The sequence below is a fragment of the Ciconia boyciana genome, chromosome 10 (assembly GCF_034638445.1).
Source record: "Ciconia boyciana chromosome 10, ASM3463844v1, whole genome shotgun sequence".
Lineage (NCBI taxonomy): Eukaryota > Metazoa > Chordata > Aves > Ciconiiformes > Ciconiidae > Ciconia > Ciconia boyciana.
Window position 1 is genome coordinate 21,546,505 of NC_132943.1, and position 20,855 is coordinate 21,567,359.

Consider the following 20,855-nt stretch of genomic DNA (forward strand, 5'->3'; position numbering starts at 1 on the left):
GTTGAGCCAAAAGAATAAAGACTTCATTTTTTATTGTATTTAATTGTTCTGTCTTTGTTTTCATCGCTAAAAACTATTGGCTATCAAGAGGTGCTATGAAGATAAAATATGAATATATAAAATGTTAGCAATAAGGAGTAGTGATTAAAAGTCATTATAATAATAGATTTGCAAGGAGTAAAAAATTGAAGCCATATGCTTTCAGAAAGATTTTTAATATGATTTGCACTTACACTCTTCAGGTTATTAATCCTAGTTAAAACTATTCTGTAGTAGGATAATGTTTATGTGTACATGATGCTTAAACCCCTTTTTCATGTCAGGTATTCTGAGACAACTAGAAAAACAGATGTTAAAGAAACTATCTAGCTATCAAGGCTGCAAACCAGTGTGTATAATTTCAATGATATTTTACATTTGAAGTGAATAATTATCTTTGTGTTATAAGAAAAAATTTGTTTGGTACATAATTTGTAAAATATTTACAATTTATTATTTTGCTTTAAGACATGAGGGGTAGAAGTCAGCAGGAACTTTGCTGGAAGTTTTGGTAAAGCATCAAATTTGTAGGTTTTTTTTAATCTTAGGGTGCTGAATGCAATTATAACGTGAAAAACACTATCATTTTTAACTTCTATGGTGAATTTACAGACAGTACTTTTCACTGTCAGGGAGCTGGCATACACATTGAGTGATGTGAACATGCCCATGGAAGGGCTGATACCAGAATGCAGAAGGTAGGTGTAGAACAGGCATTGCGAGAGTGGTGGCAGTGGAACTGAGAAGAATTGTGAATTTGGGGGGAAACAGAAGCATTCATTGTGTCAGTCTTGTCATGCAAATTACCTAATCTATCCCCACTTTACAGAATCCCTCATGAGATGCTTGGAAGTATGTTGGAAAAATGCCTGGTATCAAAGTATTTCTTTTTCCCCTAGCAGGGCTTCCTATACTTTGAGACACAAAGCAGTTTCCTGAAAAATTGAAGGACAAGAAATTGTCATGAGGCTTTCTTTTGACTATGACATATGACTACCCATCTCAATGCATTAAAATGAGATTTCATTTACATTGTTGCAAAGTCACCTGTGATCCTGTAAAACATGTGAAAATTGGTTCTGAATAAAATAGCATTTGTGATGCTGAAAGCACTAGAGCCAAATTTTTAGGGAGCAATCACATTTGAGTGCTATTTCTAAAAAGAAATTTTCTCTGTTGTAAAGTAATGCCTTGAAGGTAGGATACACTGAACAAATTAAAAGCTAAGGAAAACATGCACAAACTCTAATAATCATCACAGATGTGCAGACTTGTATCTCTGTAGAGTATCAGGAAAACCAGACATACCCAATCATGTATGTCATGTGTAAGTCCTAGCTTTGGGTGTGGACCCCAGACCAGGAGAAACACTTCCAAATGGAGCAGTAAGATGGTGCTCTTCGTCTCTTTGAAGAGCTTTCAATTACCAATGGTCTGTTGAGATTGTTTACTCCAAAAATGAGTATTGCTGTACTGATGGAGCAAGCTCTTAGGCCACAGTGTCGCAGTTAGATTTTTTTACCTCTGCTTATGAAAAACAGTTGTCAGGGCTGGGCCTGAGATACGAAGAGATGCGAGAATCTGAAATTCTGTAATTTAAGGACCAAAGTTATGGCTGGCAGGTTGGTTTTGTGGAGGGAAAGGTATGGAAGAAAATGCAGATACATATATTTGTACGAATTAGACCATTCAAAAAATAATCAGTATGCTTCTTGTAGGGATTTATACTTAACAGGAGAGTAGTACCATTAAAAAAAAAATGAAATACCTCAAAACTGACAAGCAGGTGGTTTTGCTTGGGTCACCCCCCCGTTTTTTTAATGTATCTGTAGATTTCCTAAAAACACCTGCTAACACATTGAAAACCAATGATGCACAGGTCTATTCAGCCCAGCCACCTCCTGCAGTTCACCCGCTCGGTTACAGACGGCCCCCCGCTCCCCCCCCGCCCTCTGCGGCAATCGCGGCCCGGCTGAGGTACGGCAGGCGCCGGGGGCCGAGTAGCCCTACTGGCCCCTCTCTCCCTTGCTGCTCTTTACGAAGCCGCAGCGAGCGCTGCCTGAGGCTGGGTCCCCCTAGGCCCCCTCCCGGCTCACAGAGGGGGCCCGCGGTGAGGCGAGCGGCGGCCGCTTGGCTCTTGGCCGCTGCCTGCCGGCACGCAGCTCCCGCGGCCGAGTGCGGCGGGGCGGCCCCCGGCCCCGCCGGCTTGCGGCACGCAGCGGCCCCCGGCCCCGCCGGCTTGCGGCACAGCGCCGCTCCCCGGCCGCTCCGCGCGGTGCGCCTCGGCCAGCGCCGCCCCATCCTCCGCTCGGGCGGCGAGCGCGGCGCGGCATGGAGCGGCGGGGGGGGGCTGTCTCCCGGGCGGGCAGGTAGCGAGCGCCCGCTCCGAGCCCGGCCGCCATCGGGTGCCTCGGGACCTGCCCGCGTCTGCAGCCTCCGGGGACGGGTAAGGGCAGCGCGGGGAAAGGCCGGGCGGTGAGGGCGCGGCGTGCCGCGGGCAGGCCGAGGGCTGCTGATCTCCTGCGGGAGGCAGCGAGCTCCGGGCGGGAGGCGGGGGCCGCGCGGCACGTCTGCCAGCGGCCCGGGCAGGCGGTGCGCGGCGGCCCCGGCCCAACGGCTGGCGGGGGCGGCCCCGGCCCGGCGGCAGGTGAGGGCGGCCCGGGGGAAGGCGGCGGCCTGGCCTTCGGGCGCCGCTCGGTGTCACCCAGCGCCAGAGCTCGGGCAGCGCCGCTTTGCAGGGCCTTCCGCTGGCGATGGAGGGCAGCGGGCCAGGCGTTCCCGTTACTTGTGTTATGCGTAGCTGCCAGCGTAGGACCGGTTAACCTAGGCGGGGGCAGGATTAGTGGAAATACCAGTTTTTCAGGTGAGGACCCGTGAGCGCGTTGGGTGTTTCTAACCGCAGAGGAGGCTGTGGAGCGAAGCTAACGGGCTAACCCGTTGTTAGCCCGGGAGCTGCCGGTTTCTTAGTGAGGAAGAGAACGAACTCCACTAGTACACGGCTCTGTAAGTTGCCCCGAGAGAGCAGTTGTCTGTAAATCAAACGCTTACTGGATCCTCTCCTATAAAACTGCCCTTCCTGGTGTTTCTGACACTTGAGGCATACAGAGGTGAGGCGAGGTGGCCTGCAGCACCCTTTTAGGGCTCCGTGGGTTTTAGCTGTCCCCAGGCGCTGCAGGTGCCCCCGCACCTTCGCTCCCGGCTGCGCCAAGCGGGTCAGAGCCCCTGGGTGGAAGTGGGTCTGCCGTGCTGAGCCAGACTGGGGAATGGGAGGGCTGGCGTGCAGGTGGGCATCCAGGCCTGCCCGCCTCGCTGCACAGGTGGTGGCAGAGCGCTGTGAGGGCGGCTGGTGATAGCTGGTGTAGCCACAGCTGTCCGCTGGGATAGCGGAATAAATGGGAAATGTTTCATGGGGTTTCTGTGTACTCTGTGGTTCTGGATGAATCCTGTGCTGCTGCAAGACTGTGCTAGTCCTGTGTGAGAAACCACGTTCTGAATCTGCTTAGCGCGGCAAACTCTGGAGCAACCGATACCACCAGTTCTCTCTTTGCCTGAAACGCCTTCTGGTCTAAGTAGGCAGGAAGGACAAAGTGTTGAGCAGGGGCAGCGGCTGGCACAGACTAAAGAGCTAAAGAATAAACAGGTTGCTTCAGGATGAAAGACATGCTCAGTTTTCCCTGTTCTTTCACTCATACTGGTGAATTGTACCCACCTGATTTTGCAGTGTTCTGAATGAGGATGTGTTTTACTGGGGGAAGGTTTGTTAATTAAAGTCCACCACGAATGATTGCACATCCACATCTGTTGCCTTTGTTTCATCAGTGTGCAAATTGGAGAATGTATTTTTTCACATAGTACGTGTGGAAAAAATAAAGCTCTAAGAAGTTTGTAAATGTTAATGTCTTTACTCTGGGAAGTGATGAAGTAAATAAAGACACAGGGGCAAAGGTGCTGGAGTGGCATGTCCTAGGGTGACTCCAGGACGACTTCTGTGCTGTTTAGTCTTGTCAGAGGAAAGCAAACTATAATAATTGTGATCTCTAAAATACTGCTTTTAAAAATTGACTATGAGGAAAGGTCTGCCCTTTCTGTATGCCTGTTCTTATCTGTGGTTTTTGTTTTGATATGTTATTTTTGTGTTTATTGTATGAAGCATATTTCAGGCTAGCCCAGCAACATACCTCCCTAGTTGAGGGTGAGTCACTAAAAATCTCATCTATCACTTGTTTAAGATAGAGAATGCAATAAAGAGCAGGAACACCAGAGAACTCACAGAGATTGTTTATCTTTGTGATTAAGCATCCTTTATTTTAAAATGTTCTTAAGTATCTTAGCTCTTCAGATCTATCTAGCTTTTATCATGAAATAAACAGAACTTTCTGCAGCATGTGGTGTAAGTTTGGTTGAACCTAGAGAAATCTACTTGTAATTTGAATTAGTTAGGTAGTCTCAGATTTCTGGAATATAAAGCATGTGAATGTAGGCTGGCTTCTGCACTCTGTGGGGACCCTTACTTGTGTAATAGACTGAGAAGTGCTTGCAGCATGCAATGTTACCTTACTGTGAATTTATCGTTGTTGCATATCTTGTGTCTTACTGTTTAGATTTTTGGATCCTGTCAGGTCGTTCTAATGACAATTTAAAATTATTTCCTGCCTTTGTGATTGCATAGCAATGGCGGCGGGGGGGGGGGGGGATAAGCAATAAACAACTGCAGGAGGTTGTAATTGTGGTGTTAGAACACACGTCACTATTGTAAATTGTTGTACTTTGGAAACAAATGGCCTTGTAGAGATGCTGCAGATCAGAATACAGCCTGGTTTGGTATTTGTCACACTGGTAGTACAGTAGTAGAAGTACTAGCTTGCTTTAACCACAGACAGATGTTACAGCACTGATGTAATACATCGATCTATTTGTTCAAAGGAGAGGGGCGTGAATGGGGCTGAACTGTGGTTTGTTTTCTTTTCTAAAAAGCTAAATATAAATTAAGGAATCTACTACAAGTGGTTGATGGTGACTAATTTAGAGAAACAGTGAGCCAGAGGAAAAGGAGAGTTGGATGTCCCTGGCAGCGAAGAGGTCTGCCTAACAGTTGTATGAATCTGAGAAACACAGAGCATCCGTATTACTGAAATAATGACTCATCGAATAGACGCAGTGTTAAGTGAAGGACTGATCTATGCAGATAAAATGATCTACAAGGTTAAATATTTTCATGCGTCTTTTTGCTATTTGTAGTATACTCTGTTGTATTATATTAGTTACTTTCTTACTCCACAGCCCTTTTTCCGCACCAGTCACCTCTGAGGAAAAGACACTTGTATTTTTGCTAATCCTAAAAACTTGTCAAATGAATAATGCCACACTATTATGAATACAAAATTTTACCTTTAAAAGTACTGTTTCACTTTGTTGTTGTAAATTGCTTGACTTCTTGAGCCCAATTTAAATACATTTGCAATTTTTGCAAGCCATAATAAGGATGCAGGTATCACCCCCCTGCCAAACCACCATCATCCTGTTTACTGTATGGCTTGGACAGGTAAAAAAAAAAGCCTGTTACATTTCCCAGGTGAGTACACGCTCCATTGGAAGAGCCTTCCATTACTCTGAATATCCTCAGTTGTTTGATGATTTGTCCAAGCATTTCGCAAGACCTGTGCAGTGCTGTGCCAGGGTGTGCAGGCTAGGTCAAAAAGGAGAGTAGGCATGGCGAACTTGTAGGTAGCTGCCCTAATCTGCGTTCCAGGGAGGGGGATGAAATGAAGAGTTAATCAAAATTAATTGGTTTCAGTGGTACTATGTTCTGTATAATGTGCTGTCTGATAAGCAAGTGTTGTTAGAACAGATAAAAAAGTATGTGTTTTAAGAACTGATAAAAAAGAATGTATTTCCTGATTAACGGTTCCGCAGAGCCATCTGGAACCATGAACCAGTCTGCAGATAAGACTTGTACTTAGTTTGCAAGGTTTCTTTTTAAAGTAGTTTGTCAGAATCTAATACTTAAGTAGTTATAATGTTAAAAGAAAAATCTATTTTAAAATATATATTGAGACTGCTTTGATGTGCAAAAGAATTTTTGCAGATACTGTTCTGCAAAACTGTTTTCTCCAAGGTTCTTCCCACCTTCATTGTTGTGTTACAAATCAGCATATGGCCTAGAGGTCATATCATTTTAACAACATTTCTATGTAGTACTTTTCTATGTAATGTTCTCAAGACATTTTATATCATATACATATTTGACAGGAAAATAAATCTAGCACCTCTATAAGATTATAATGGGGTGCTGAAAAGGGTATGTTTGATAGTATGAATTCCATGTTATTACATGGATCCTTTGATCAGTGTGTTGGTTTTTTTTATTCACACTTCTGGGAACTGTTTGTGTTCAAGTGGGAATTGCATGACTCTAGGTTTGACACTGATTTTTTCACTTTGCTTTGAAGTGCCAACAGCTTTCTCAAAAGGCATGATATTCTATTTTAGTAATCAAACACTACTTTTTGTTACCTGGTGAGAACACAGATACAAAGGACGAATTGCATGTATAACTAACCTTGAAATATTGTTTTAAACAATTGCATTATAAATCTTGCTTTATACAGTCTGTCTTATGCAATATTCTTTTTTTGTGTGTGCTTCTCATCAAGTGCTTTAGTCTTTTTTCTTTTAAGATCTGTTTATTGTCCTATGTGTAGATGGACTGAGCAATGTAAATCACTAGTGCACACTCTGTACCAAGTACATCTGGAAAAGACATATGTACAAGTTGGTATTCTTGCATTGTATATAGTACATGCGAAACAGTAATTTGCTTACCTTGTTTTGTATAAACTATATATATTAAAACAAAGGCAGGTTTTAGTGAAAATTTGCAAAATATTTGTGGGAGGAGAGTTTGGAAGTAAGATTTGAGGAAGCATTTTGTTTTCAGGTTGAAAATGCCTAAGCATTTTTGATATGAAAACCTGGACTACTGGTAATTTCTCAGCAAACATGTTTCTGTATAGCCTTGCTATGTCATGACTGGTTTTTCGTGCAGTTTCCATGGCAACGAGGATTTTTGATCTGCAAAGCAGAATACTGTATATGGTTTGAGGGGGTATACATTTTCTTTATTACAGAAGAAGTTTTGATCCATGAAAGCTGATCAGGCACCCTGCTGCCCCCCTGCCCCCCCCCCCTTAATCTGTGTTTTGCCCATAAGAGTACACGTGAACGTGAACTCCTATTTGACGAGAATATAGTTCCCTGTTCTAATTTTTGACATAGTATAAGAGATGGTGGAAAATTTGTAAAGGCTTACTGTAGTGATAGCATGGAGAAAGTGTCATCTTCCAGGTGGAGTCTTGACAAACAGGAGGCTGTTGTATATGCATATAATTTGTATGTGTATATACTTGTGAACATTGTACATGCATAGAAAAGCAATGAGAGTTAAAGTTGCTCAGGATTTGCATTGGCTTCTGCTGATGTTTACTTTGGCTTGGACTGGCTTCCAAGATGCATTCAGAAAATATTTACTTTTACATTTTAACTAAAGAATCTCAAAATACTGTACCTGATTCACAAACTAAAATTTGTTAACAGTGGCAATAATCTTGTGTTTTTGTGTGTGTGTCTATCCCTCATCTTCTCGGATGAATACATGGGTGGTATGGGATGTATCCTGAACCAAATAGTCAGAGGAGAAGCCTTGATAGAGTAACTATGCTTAGGGCATGGGTCATTTTTTTTCTAAATTAGATAGGTTTTCTGTGGTGGTGGTGTTTTTCTTTTTCAGCACTCGTTCCAAAGAAAGAAGCCAATTCAGATTTGTCGAGTTCCCTCCACACCCTGATTAGCTTCTTTTCTTTTCTTTTCTTGGTAACTGCTAAAAAAGAAAATGGGAATGATGAGTTACTGAAACAAACAGCATAGGTAAACTAGGCAACTACTGTTTTGTAAAAGCCTCTGAATACTATAACTAAGAAAGATATCTTCATGACATCTGAAAGGCAATTTAGAGATGCACTAAAAACAAATTTGGAAAGTAAAGTCTGCTGCCAGTGGCCTGCTGGTCTTCATGTGGTTTGGGCTGGGAGACCTCTGTCTCCCCCTGCCACCGTCGCCACACACACACGTAGGATTATTATGGAATCATGAAAATGAACAAGCACCGCATTGGATGAGTAGCTTCCGTTGCAGAGATCAAAGACTGCATTCAGTTCTACTGGAGAAGTATTGTACAGGAGTAGGGCAACCTAGTATTTAGGTAACAACTTCATCCAAATACCTGTTTGTAAAAGATTTTTCACTGGTGCTATCGCCTGTCTATGTCATAGCTGTGACAAAATAACTTACATATACATGAGAGAGAAATCGAGCTTCTCGCCTGTAGCCAGGCATGAATATCCTGGATGTATTGACATGTGCAACAGTATCCGTTTTTTCAAGTGAAGCTAGACGTTCTGAAATGACTAATTCCCCCCCCCCGCCCACCCTTCGTGACCTTCTGGGAGATGGATTGAACATGGTAGGTGCAGGTAGTTTAGACCTCTGTCACCCTTCTCATGAAGAACAACTTTCAAGTCAGTTCAGTGCTGATGTTGGGGGGAAAAAAAGCTTATAGCCTACAGTAGTGTATCATTCAGAATCCTGTATGTCATTCTGGAGCGTCCTTATGTTTGGGACTTCAAGAAAATCGAGGTATGAAAACTGAAATTTTGAACATGGGTCTGCAAAGATTTACGGCGACTGATAGCATCTGGCAGTGTATTGCATGCCACCTCCTCCCCCGCCTCCCAACACAACCTCAACCCATTTGTAAGAGCTTGAAGGTTTATTTTGATACTTGTTTTTCTGGCTTTGCTTGTAATACTAGACAGTATTACAGTTTCTGCAGTTTTTCACTGAATAATTTGTCCAGTGCTCCCTGAGAATGCAAGACAAAAGATAGTTGCTAGCTTGGGCTTTATGCTTGAGAAATGTGCAAAGTTTAGGAGAAGGGATCCCCTAAATGCAATTAAAGAATAAGAAGAGTTGTGAGTTGCGATGTCAGATATTTTCCATTGTATATGGAGAGGACGTGGGGCTGGTGATTCTACGTGAAGCTGGATGAATAGGTCAAACAGCTAGCTTCTGCATCTCTGCTGGGACGCATTAGGAGAAGTGACAATGCGATGACATAATCGCTGACCCCAGATTGTTCTTGGCTATAAATCCTCTGGATGCAGTCTCCGCTGTTCCTCAGCATGTGCCGTTCATGTTTAAGGGCTTTTCAGATCATCTCCATCACCATCTGCTACATAATGGCAACAGAACAATTGTGCTGTGTGTGGAGCCAGCTGACTCCCCAAGGGGAGACGGAGGTTTGCAAAACACATCTCGTCTCTGAGAACTTGTTTGTCTGGTTGGTCTCATTCACACACTGTGCACTAGTCACTAGGCTGTCGTTATGGATGAAAAATAAAACGAGGTAGTGACTCATTTACAGGGACATGCACGTTTTCCGAGCAGGTCAGATACTGCATGCTATACGTGTGTTCTCATGCTTGTGTACAAGAAATACTGCACATCCTAATGCCTCTCTAATTAGAAGAAGGGAAACGTAGTCCATATGTGAAACATCTTGTCAGCACAAATATATTGGTACCATTTGTCCTGCATGGGCAATGAGAAGATAAGCAACGGGATTTCTTAACTGCAAGTGTTCACTAGGTGTCAGTGCATGATCACACCACACTGAACTTCTCGCTGAGAAGTTCTTTGATTATTGTGGTACCTCCCTTATGAATAGGGATTGTAAAGAAAATTCCTACTTTTGTCTCCAGAATGTAGTGTGTGTTAAATTTTAAAGAATAACTAATGATTAAAAGTAATTAATTCAGTCTTGTTTTTAGGAGCAGTCTGATAAAAATGCTGATTTAAAAAAACCCAACATGTTTTGTGCATAATAAAGGTGACTTAAAGACTTAGAGTAATCCCTGTGTTGATCATTTTCTGGCTTTCTTGTCAATATCTGCTATATTACTGATCAAACACTCTACGTGATACTGCTGTTGATCCTGGATGTGACTAGAATTCCTCTTAAGATGAGGAAAAATTACAGTTTTCATAGTGATACATTATTTGTAACACAAACACATTCACTTAGTTATTTGCAAAACTATTGTTTTCCTTAAGGGATGTAAAAGATCAAGTCTGTAAATGTCAGCCGAAGTGGAGGAAAACCCTGTGAATATAGCTAAGAAAATCTTGTCCTCTTGCCATATCGTGTCACTAGAAGGAAATGTCATGTTTATTAGAATATCTTGTATTCCTTGCATCTCAATATTAGGGTTTTTTTTTTATTTTTAAGCAGATTTACATTCATAATGTTTACCCAAGTTTTACTGATGGATGATTAGGGAATGTATCTTTTCAATCTGTATAGAGTGATCAGCATTCATTTAGAATTTTAAATTGTTGCAAAATGGTTTTTTTTTCCTGTCTTGTATGTGAAAGTATTTGGTGAGAAATGTACCTTAGTAGGTTAAAATAGCAAAAATAGTCATTTGCTTGATAAATTCAAATATTTGAAATGGTTCTCCTATATCTTCCAGTTCATACTGAACTTTTCCTAATATACCTAATATATTTTAATACATAGTGCTTAATGGTGAATGATAAAATCATTTACATGTTACCCTTTTATATCTAGTCTATTTACAGGTGAGGCCTTTTTTAGCACTATTCGCAGGTACCCTAAGGGCAGTGTTACTACTTGTGCTAATAGGTAAGAGAAGTTAGTTTGGTGACACGTACACATTTTTTCACTCATGCTTAACACTATATTGCTACATATTCAGTATGTAGCAGAAATACTGATGTGATTGTTCAATGGCTGACCTTCAGTATTTTCCCTATTGTTGTAGATGCATAAGAGGACCATCTTTGGTGCCATCTTTGTTTATTCATACCATTTAACTGTCAGATAGTTTCCATCTGATCATCAGACGAAGGCATATTTCTTCCACCCCAGTGTCCCTCCGGTTACATCATGCAATGACATTTAAGCACTGTATCTCTTATCATGGGACACAGCCACCTTGCCTGTCCAGATTTTAAGACAAATTCTGATTGAGCTCGTATAAGAAGGTCCATAAGAGATATGGTAGAAAGACTGTAGAGATTAAAATAGACCATTGTCTGACATACACCTCTCCGTTACACAGACAGACTGAATATAAACACATATAACAAGTTCTCAATCTAGGAGAGCTTTAGTGACTTCTCATTGCACGTGACTCTTGACTTTGTGTCTCTGAACGTTGAATGAGCTTCATTCAGTGTTCATTCTCCAGCTTCAATTGCTCATTAACTTCACCAGAATTATTATCTATTCACAAAGATGCAAAAGAGAGCAGATTCTGCCATTGTCTTAAAAATTGTTCCTAACTAAGGCTTAACAATTTATGTATAAGAAATGCTGATTTTTGTTTTTAGTGACAACTTTGGGATTCTTCTAGGACCTCTCTTCAGAAGTTGGTATGTCTGAAAAGAGATCTCTCTGCCCAGTGACAAAATTTTTATCTTCCCTTGTTTGACGTGTCTTGATAAATTTGTTTAAAATAATTCCTGATGCTTGGTTTCTACTGTCCTGCTTTTCATTGCCAACCGTGACATTGTGTTGGTATGGTTCCTTTGAAGGTAATGATTCTGCTGAGCATTTTCTTGCAGGCCTAGTGCTGCACTGAAGGTGATTAAAAAGGCATTTGCAACTCAGGAAATCAGTTTGGTTCTCTGCAGCTGCAATTTTTGAAGTAACACATGCTGTGTTTTTAGCATAGAAAATAGAGCTTGTGTCTGTGCAAAATATGCAAAGAGAAATTCAGTCATCCTGCATTTCACTGGGGTTTCCACCTTGCTGAAATGGACATGCTAGCACAGTAGGATGTCTGAATTTCTGAGCTGCTTTAGAATACAGGCAGCTGTGTGCTCTGACAATCCAAAGCACTGATCCCTCTTCTATGGGTGGACTCTTAACGTAATACGATTTTCTCTTTCATCAATGATAGACATGTACTTGTTTATTGTAGTTGAGAGCGCTTCCTAAGAAAGTGAGAGACTTGGTTACTGTTCTTTCCTCAGCCTGAAAGTGTTCAAATCCACAGCTGCATCATCCAGAAATGTACCATAATTGACAAGCTATAAAATAATTAGGGGAAGATAGTGCTAAGCAGGGGTCTATCTTTTCTTTTGGGTGATACTGGATGAAAAGGGGCATAACACTCTCACCTAATATTAGGTCATTCAGTTGTGCGGAGGGGTATCTGGGCTTTCTTACTCACAAGATTGTTTTGGAAATAGGGGCTAGACTCCTGTTCCCTCCCAAGTGAGTCTTCTCTTCTAGAACTTTTGCAAATCTATATGTGAAGACACAGGTGGATTGTTTGCAGAACACTGTTGTCTTTGGTGCAGCTGAAGTTCGTGTCACTTGGGGAACAAGTACATTCTAATTTATCAGCAAAACTATGCATTGACATTTTGAACTCCACCTTAGCTATGACAGAGCAAAAAGGTAATAATAATGACCTTTCTTGTTGCAAGGAGCATGACAAATCAGGCACCCGCTGAATTTCTGAAAAGGCAACTGATCTTTCATATAATTTCTTTAGGGTTTTTTCCCCTTCTTTTTTTTTAACAGCTCTGCTGCTTACAAGCTTTATGTTTGTTTACTTTTCATTCAGTAGCTTAATTTAATGCTGTACTGGTCATCTGTTAAGATTAAAGATCTTTTATGTTTGTTGCATGTGCAATGGTGAATTTTACCTTAAAGAGCCTATTATGGTTTTTTAAAAAATACCTACTAGAAAAAACACAAATGGAACCAGTGAAAGAATGGCTCCTATAAAGCAGTAGTATTGAAAGGCTGGTAAGTACTGGTTAGTTACATGTCCTTATGGACTGGACGCGATTTCCTCGGATGCTCTCTTTCCCTGTCTGTTTTGGTGAGCTGTGCATTGGCAGCACTGGGAAAAACAGTGGTTACAATCAACAGGAATGGTGCATGGCCTTTCTTTAAAAGTATGCATGGGGTAAAGGAGGAGCTCCTTCAAAGACTTCTGGAATTAATTTTGCACAAGTGTATTTAAAAATGTAGTACTGATATTGGTAGAAATATAAAGTAATGTTATGGTTTTTTAACCAGAAATGAGTTTATTAAAAAATATATGTTTTATGCTTGTATAATGTACTTGAGGACCAGATTCACCATTTGGTCCCTTCTCTTTGATCACTGGTTGGCATATGGATGTGCAGAAAATCCAAAATGAGACAGAAGGAGGTTGACTTTCAGATATTACTGTAGCCTCGTGATCTCTCTGGTGATGTATGTGGACTGATTGTGGGCAATCTCCCAGTATTCACTGTGCCCGAGTATAACGCTGCTTTTAAGTGAACGCAACCAATATTTGAGGCTGAGGACAGGGTAGCTGTAGAGTCATGCGTGAAGTTGGGCTGGGTGGAGAGAGCAGAAAGTTGTAGGGAAGAACTAAATTAAGAGGGCTAGGACACTGTGCATATGGTTAAAATCAGGATGGTAGCACACAGGGCAAAATTTATCAAATACAAATTAAGTTGATTTTTAATTTCGTTCTTTGAAAAATGAGAGATGCCCACAATGCTAACTTGAGGTCAGCATCAAATGTTTGGAGGAAGTGTACTGTGGTATTATTCCTGTTCTTAATGTTTTTCCACCTTTCCTGTCTGAATTAGATGCTTGTAACTAACTGCGGTATAGCTGCTTAGGCTTAGAATATTCGGCTTCACACTTTTATGTTTTTGGACTTCTTATTATGTTGTAGTACTCTCTGCAATTAAGACTTCTGAAAGAACTACTAAAGACTGTCAAAGAAAGAAAAATATTTATGATATCTGTTTGTTATTAATAAACTTCCAGGAACGTTTGAATACACACACATGCACATATCTCTCAAATCAAATTTCAAGCATTTTCTCTAAATGTATGTTCAGTAACAACATCTGTGGGAATCAATTACCATGAGCATTCCATGTAAACCATGCTTGCTTTTGAATAGGAACTTTGATCCCATGACAGAAATACAGGTATTAAAGTCTGATGTTGTAGTTCCTTCATCAATAAAATCCCTTATTCATGACCGTAAGAGAGAGGGAGGGGAAATAGATCTTATACTTTCCATGTGTGGTCTTTGGTATTTATTAAAGTAATTATTAATAAAAGAATTAAAATCTCCAGGCAACCTGGGACACGGGGAAGCATATTTTTTTCAGGCATTGTTATGCGTAATTGCCAGCTAGGTCAGAACTGGCTTGACTCAAAATCAACTTAAAGGTTTCATCAAGTCGGTGCATTAGGTAGGGGAAGAAGGAATATAAATAAAAGAAGAAACTGGTCTAACCTGCAAAATAAGCAGAAAGAAAAAGAACCCTTATTAATCTTTCAGGTACTCAGCTGTGGTGACTAAGTAAGATCTCATACGGCGCCTGTCATAGCAATGAAAAGTGGTATTCCTCCCTGACCTAGCTGTCAGTCTGTGTCTGTGTTCCTTCCAAAAGTAGGTTCCTTCCAAAAGTAGATGAGGTAGTACCTCATCTTTTTTCTTAGCCGTGCTGTGCCAGCATTATGCTCGTCACTGGAGCAGATATGGCTGAAAACCAAGAAATTTTTTTACAGCTAATAAAAACTGGGTTAGTAACCTTGTTCAGGTTTGCTTAATTTTGCCTTTCAGTCATGAAGTCTAGATTATGGTTCAAAAAACCCTTGTTTTTAAAGTCTGATGTTTTAGGCTTGTGTACTGTTACTTATTTATGAGAAGATGATTCCTGATTTTTGGGAAGAACTTACCTGACTTAGTTGTTGGTATGTAAATAATTAGAGTTGGTAATAATTTCCATGATAGAAAGCTGCTTTATAAGATAGTCACAGATAAATTAATGGAAATCTATGTATACTCTTGTGCAGAAATTCTTTGCTTACCTTTTCTCTCTTTGGTGTCATATATTATACTCACTGAAGGCAGATGACTGTACTCTTGAGTTGATTGAAGGAATATAAATGGATGTTGGTAAGTGGGTGGGAGTCTGAGGAAGTTGAAATTTATGTAACTTGCATTTCTAAGAGGTGAAAATTAGTCTGCCTTGAATACGTTTCTCAGTTTTGCCCTGAGATTTGTTCCCACATGGCGCTATTTTCATGGAGGTTTCTGGTGGTTTTTACACAAGCTGTTTTTTTTTTTTAAGAGGAAAGGAGAATTTGGTTTTGTTTTGCTTGGTTTTGTTTATCAAGGAGTAAAGAAAAACTTACCTGTTGTAACAGAGATGCTGCAGTACTGTTTCTCTTAAAACTAAGGGAGGAACTAACACACTCTGCTTTCGGCCTTCAGCTGCACAACAAGCAGTGTAGTTTTTGTGTGTGGGTTTTTTTGTGGGTTTTTTGTTGTTTTTGTTGTTTTTGTCGTCCGTCGTCCCCCCCCATCTTCGAATGGTTTTTATAGCTCCTTGGTAGATAATTCCTCCTAAAGTAACATGTATTCAAGCATCAGATCCACTGACCAGTATGGTCACTTTCTGGCATCCTGGTGTGCCATATAAAACAGGCTGGGTTTGTTACTGTTTTAAACTGGAACAAATGCTGTTCAGCACAGCTGCTTCAGAGACAGCAGAGTCTTCTGGGTTCTATTAAAGAGTAAAAATGTATGAATGCTCTGGTAAAGTAATCCTATTCTTCATTCCTGAAGCAGTTTTGATTTTCAAACTATAGGGTGATGTGTTTTCACTGTGCATCGCCCATAATTATCCAGCTTCTTCTCCAACCAGAACAGTCATCCCTTCAGGCTTCATTAAATGCAGTCAGTAGGGCATTGAAGCCAATATAGCTTGTTGTATGGCTTCTGCATTTTAATACGTTACTATTTCTGACTGCGGAGTTCTGGTTTGTTCAGAGACTCATGGAAACTATCACACACGTCCTATTTGATAGCTTCTCACTATTTAAACCTCGGACTACTGGAATCCTACATGCCTTCAGAGATTTCTGTGGCTAGTAGATGATGGCATCTGTCCACCATTTGTGAGAAAGAAACCTCAATTCTCCATTTGTTTTCAGTCATAAATCATAAGTAATTTCCTTGCAATGGCAGCAGCTTCAAATTAAGGAAACCTTGGCCTGGATTTCATAATCAAACATCAGTGGGTTCCAGTTCTTTTGACCACGCAGGATTTTTCCAGGCAGCAGCCCTGGGTGCACACCAGTAAGGCATACATACGTCATTTGTCACTTTCTTCTTTTTTCTCTGTTAGTGTTTACTCTGCTCGGGGACCATGCTTGCACATTTCTTAATGACACTGGATGCTGAGTTGCCGCATGGAATTGGCAGTGGCTGTGAAATCCAGATAGTTTTTTTGCTGCCTTACAAGCTTGGTCCATCCCTCTTCCAGGATCTTTCCACAGACCTGTAGGATGCTGAGAAACAAGGTGTTACAATGTCTCTCTCCATTCAGGAGATCTAGTCGATCTAATGTGTGGAATGTGACATACCTTCCTTGGATCTTGCTAGCAGAATGGTGAATAAGGTCCTTATTTCTAGACTGTGTGAGAAATTTGTTCTGACGTCCTAGTAACAATATTTCAGGAGAGTGATTATGGTGTAGGAAATCTGACCTCTGCCAGCATTAGTAGGTGAGGTGATAGCTCTTTTGCTCCTGAGCTGGACAGTAGCCACTATTTTTCTGTGGCAAATGTCTGATCCTGTGGTCAGTAGCCTGGTGAACAAACTACTAACAGTCTCAAATGTCTTCCTGTAGCTTTCTCTAAATATTGAGCTCCACCTATGTCTTCATTAGGCAGACTTAGAGCTGATCTTGGGCTTGACAGAAGAGATCTACAGTAATTGGTTTCTAATGAAGGACTATGTGATCAACTGTCACAAAGTTGCAGAACCTGAGGATAGCTGCTGGGAGTCACACACCGTATGAATGCCTGTGTGGATTATCGAGTGGAGATCAAGAGAGATGTTACTTACCAGTAATCGGAGTTCTTTGAGATATATAAATCTACAAGTACCTTTTGCCCCTGGCCATCGTTTCCCTTTCCTTCTCTCCTACTTGCAAAGATTTGCATTTCGGAAGAAACTAAAATGGTGCAGAAGGTGCTACCCAGTCTCCTAAACGTGAGAGCAAGTGGGAAATCAGCACATCCTATACTAGACTGCAGAAAGAAGAAGTGGTCTAGTCTTGAAGTGAATGTACATGTGAACCATGGGGAACTGCAGTTACTGATGAGCTCTCATCCCCATCTCACTATATACCCCCCCCCCCCCCAAATGTGAAATAAAGGCCAGTAACAGAAAACTGGATGCAGAACTTAACAAATCAAGGATCCTCTTTGATAATGAACACTGTTGCAAACAGGTTTTAGTATTGATTTAGCTTTAAAGAATTTTAACTCCTCTGTCTTTAAGTAAATCCTTCATGGTTATAGGAAGGAAACTGGTATGTGCACTAAAGAAGCAAGTATGGACCAGATGTGGGATAGAATAAAGGAGAGAGAGAGGAAAATAATCTGATAAAATAGAACAGCTGCAAATATTTTTTTATTAAAAAAAAAAAAAGTAAAAAAAGTTTAAAAAGCATAAGGCCTACCGAGAAGGATAACTGGACTACTGGTAGAGCCTACCAAGGGAGGGGAGTGGAACAATTAGCTCTGCTAAAGGAGGAGGCTGAAAGCAGATACCATGGGAAGGATCATGTTTAGTTTTAGCAGCATATGTTATGAAATACAAGAGATTTGTTGGAGGTTCTAATTATTTACTAAGCCGTGTCAGTTCATCTTTGCAATCAGGGTTGTCTAAAGTGTTAAGATAAACATGGGTTTTATTTGTTTTTTCCAACATCCCTGAGTGTGGAAGTGTGTATGGTTTAATTATCATCATAAATAACTTGTACTATATGAGTGTCATTTTGCTTGTCTCCCATGGGTCTGTGCAGCACCTTTCAATTTTGTGTCCACCGTAGCTTCTCACTAACTCTGGAGCAGGAAGTAAAAATCTTGGCTGATAAGCCTGGATGTTACAAAGAACTGTGAGTTGCAAGTGCAACCTGAACCGGGATCTGTGAATGGTTTGTAATGAACCAAACCAAGTCAGGAGCTGCCTTCAGCCCTGATGGCATAGCTATATAGATTTAGTCAAAGGACACTGGCAGCCTTGCGGTTTCTGATTTCAACTTACATTCTTCTAATTTACTTGGTCAGTACCATTATATGGTAAGGCAGAGTGGATTACTGAGAAGTAATTTATATATACTTTCTAAATTTTTTTCTCTGAAGCTTTTTTCAGGAAGGAGGTGATCCTGTAGCATATTATCCTTCCATACAGGGATTGCCAAAAGAAGCTTCATTCTTTGTAGAGCCAGAGAAAATGGAAGCAAATGTTTTAGTAGCAACAGACGTAATCAGGGAAAGGAGAAGTGAAGAAAGTCATTGCAGGAATCTGCTTCCTGAAGAAGCCTTCCTTTTGTTCAATGTAATAGCTCTGGAGTAAAAAATTAAAATGTATGTTGTAAGGAGTATTAAGGATAGAGAAGTTTTAAAAAAAAAAAGCTGAAATAGCCAAACGAATATAAGCACACCCACTAATCACTTGAGTCACAGCAGGGACTAGGTACAAACCTGGATTCGAAAAGGACCCAATTTCCCTTTCTCCATCTCTGTGTGTATGTGAGTAATTAGTCCAATAATTGCACTTTGGAGCCAGGAAGCATTGTTAAGGCTTTGCAGGTGCTGGCTCTGGAAAGGAACGGTTGGGTTCAGGCGCCGTGCTGGGGAGCGGCCAGGGCAGCAGGCGACTTGGAACGGGCAGGTGAGCCAGAAACCGAGGGCGGCCCAACAGCACCGAGCGCGGCCGGCCTGGGCACGGCCGCCAGGCTGAGCCCGGAGCCCGGTGGTCCGGTCTGTAGCGGCGAGGCAGGCCTGAGGGCCCCCTGCGGCAGGCAGGCAGGCAGGCCTGTGCTCAGCCGCACGGCCTGGCTCAAGGGGGTGCCTGGCCAGGTCCGGGCAGGGCTGTGGCAGGGCGGTAGCGGAGCTTGGGCAGGGGCCCAGGGCAAGAGGCTGAATTTGCCAGCAGCGTCCTGGCGCAGGGTGGGCAGGCCCACCGCGGGGCTGCGGCTCCCTCGCTCTTTCAAGGCCACCAGCTGCGCTGTCTGGAAGTTGGCCTTGTGCCCAGGCAGCCGACCCCCCCCAGCCCGCACAGGGGAACGTCGTCAGCGCCCCGGCGTACTAGCAGCAGTGAGTTTCATCTATTTAAAATGCATTTGTCAAGTAAATGGCTTTACTTAATTTTTGATGTGGAAAGCGGGGCAAATTTCACGAGGGCTGTCTGAATGTTACGTAGAATGCTGAAGAAACTGGCAAGTGTAGTTACAGAGACTGCACAGCCACCGCTCTGCTGGGGAGGCTTGTGTGTGCAGCGCTTGTCAAGCGCGGGGGCAACGTCAGCCTGCTTAGTGGGGATCGTTTCTTGTAGCAGGGCTATTTGTGTTTTATTTTAGAAACACTGACTGTATTACAGTTGCTTCATTCTGGGACTATTTTAGAGGTGTTGGGTTTTTTGTTGCTAATAACCTCCTTTTTTCATAGTAGACTTTGCAAGGCACTCTGATTTACTTGTTTGGACTGCCTGTTTCTCTGTGATTAGTTATTCTAATAGTGCTTCAGGGCTGGAACAGTGTTGCACCTTGCATCTGTCTTGAAAAGATTTTTATGAAATCCAGTTATGAGACTACAATTCTGTATGTCCATGCATCTCCCTTGGCAGTCAGGCTGGTTGAAAGATGAAGCCTTGATGCTCAACTCCAAATTTCTTTCTGCAGATAAAAAAGAAAACGAAGTTGAAGATGTCTTCCAGCCAGTTGCTTACAAGGGCAAAATGTCCATTTAGATTTTCCTCAGTGTTCCCCACAGTTCCTTTCCACTAAATAAAATTGTATTGATTGTCTGGATTTGAAACCTAATAGTTATTTTAGTTTTTTAATGCTTGCGGGAACGGATTTCCATTTTCCTAGGCATCTAGGAAGGGGTTTTATGTTAAACTGAGGTAATTTGGGTAAAAAGACACCCACTTTACTTGTTAAGACAGAATCTGAATGTTATGCACAGGATCCACTGGCAGTTCGTTATGATGAGACTGACAGCTAATTTTTTCAGAAGCTAAACCAGCTACTACTTTATAGTGAAAGTATGCTAATTGCTATAGTCTTGCTGTGGTTAAAGATCAATAGTTCAGTGAAGAGGATAGATGCTCTTATTTAAGGGAATTCACAGTTAATTTTATTGGAAAGTCATAGCTGAAGATTGAAATTTGTAAACACAAAGGTATTTGTCAGCTTCTGCTGCATAACATTTTTCCTTTCAAGGGGAAATCCTGGAGTACAAATGCTTTGATGTGGCAGTAAACGTTACCTTAGCTAAGACTGAAGTCTCGTTCTTGATTTTGATTTTAATTTTAAACTGTCATAAAATAAATCTAATGCTCTTGTCTTTAGCTGAGCTGATACCTGATTTATATGGATATATAGAAAATAAAAATTCCCTGATCTTGGAAAAAAATTTTTTCAACTAGATTTAAGAGGCTACAAATAGACTTAATAGGATATTTGAGGCACATTAATTGAAAATTGTTCACGCAGTCATTTTTTGCATTTGAAGTCTTATTTAGGTAGAAAGTTTTGTGTGGACAAAGTTCACGCAACACATTGGATTTTGGCTACTGTATTATAAATGCAGTAAAATAAATGCACGTGCACCGATTATACAG

At 41.4% G+C, this 20,855-nt stretch overlaps 1 protein-coding gene across 6 annotated transcripts in view; it reads left to right on the forward strand.

The window, feature by feature from the left end:
• The first annotated feature begins 2,212 nt into the window (after positions 1–2,212).
• The window catches only part of CSRNP3 (cysteine and serine rich nuclear protein 3), a 109,093-nt gene continuing 90,450 nt past the window's right edge, over positions 2,213–20,855 (forward strand). For all 6 annotated transcript variants that reach the window (XM_072874408.1, XM_072874409.1, XM_072874407.1 and 3 more), the window contains exon 1: positions 2,213–2,485. The gene's annotated coding sequence lies outside the window, so the exon portion shown is untranslated. The remainder of the gene's footprint in view (positions 2,486–20,855) is intronic.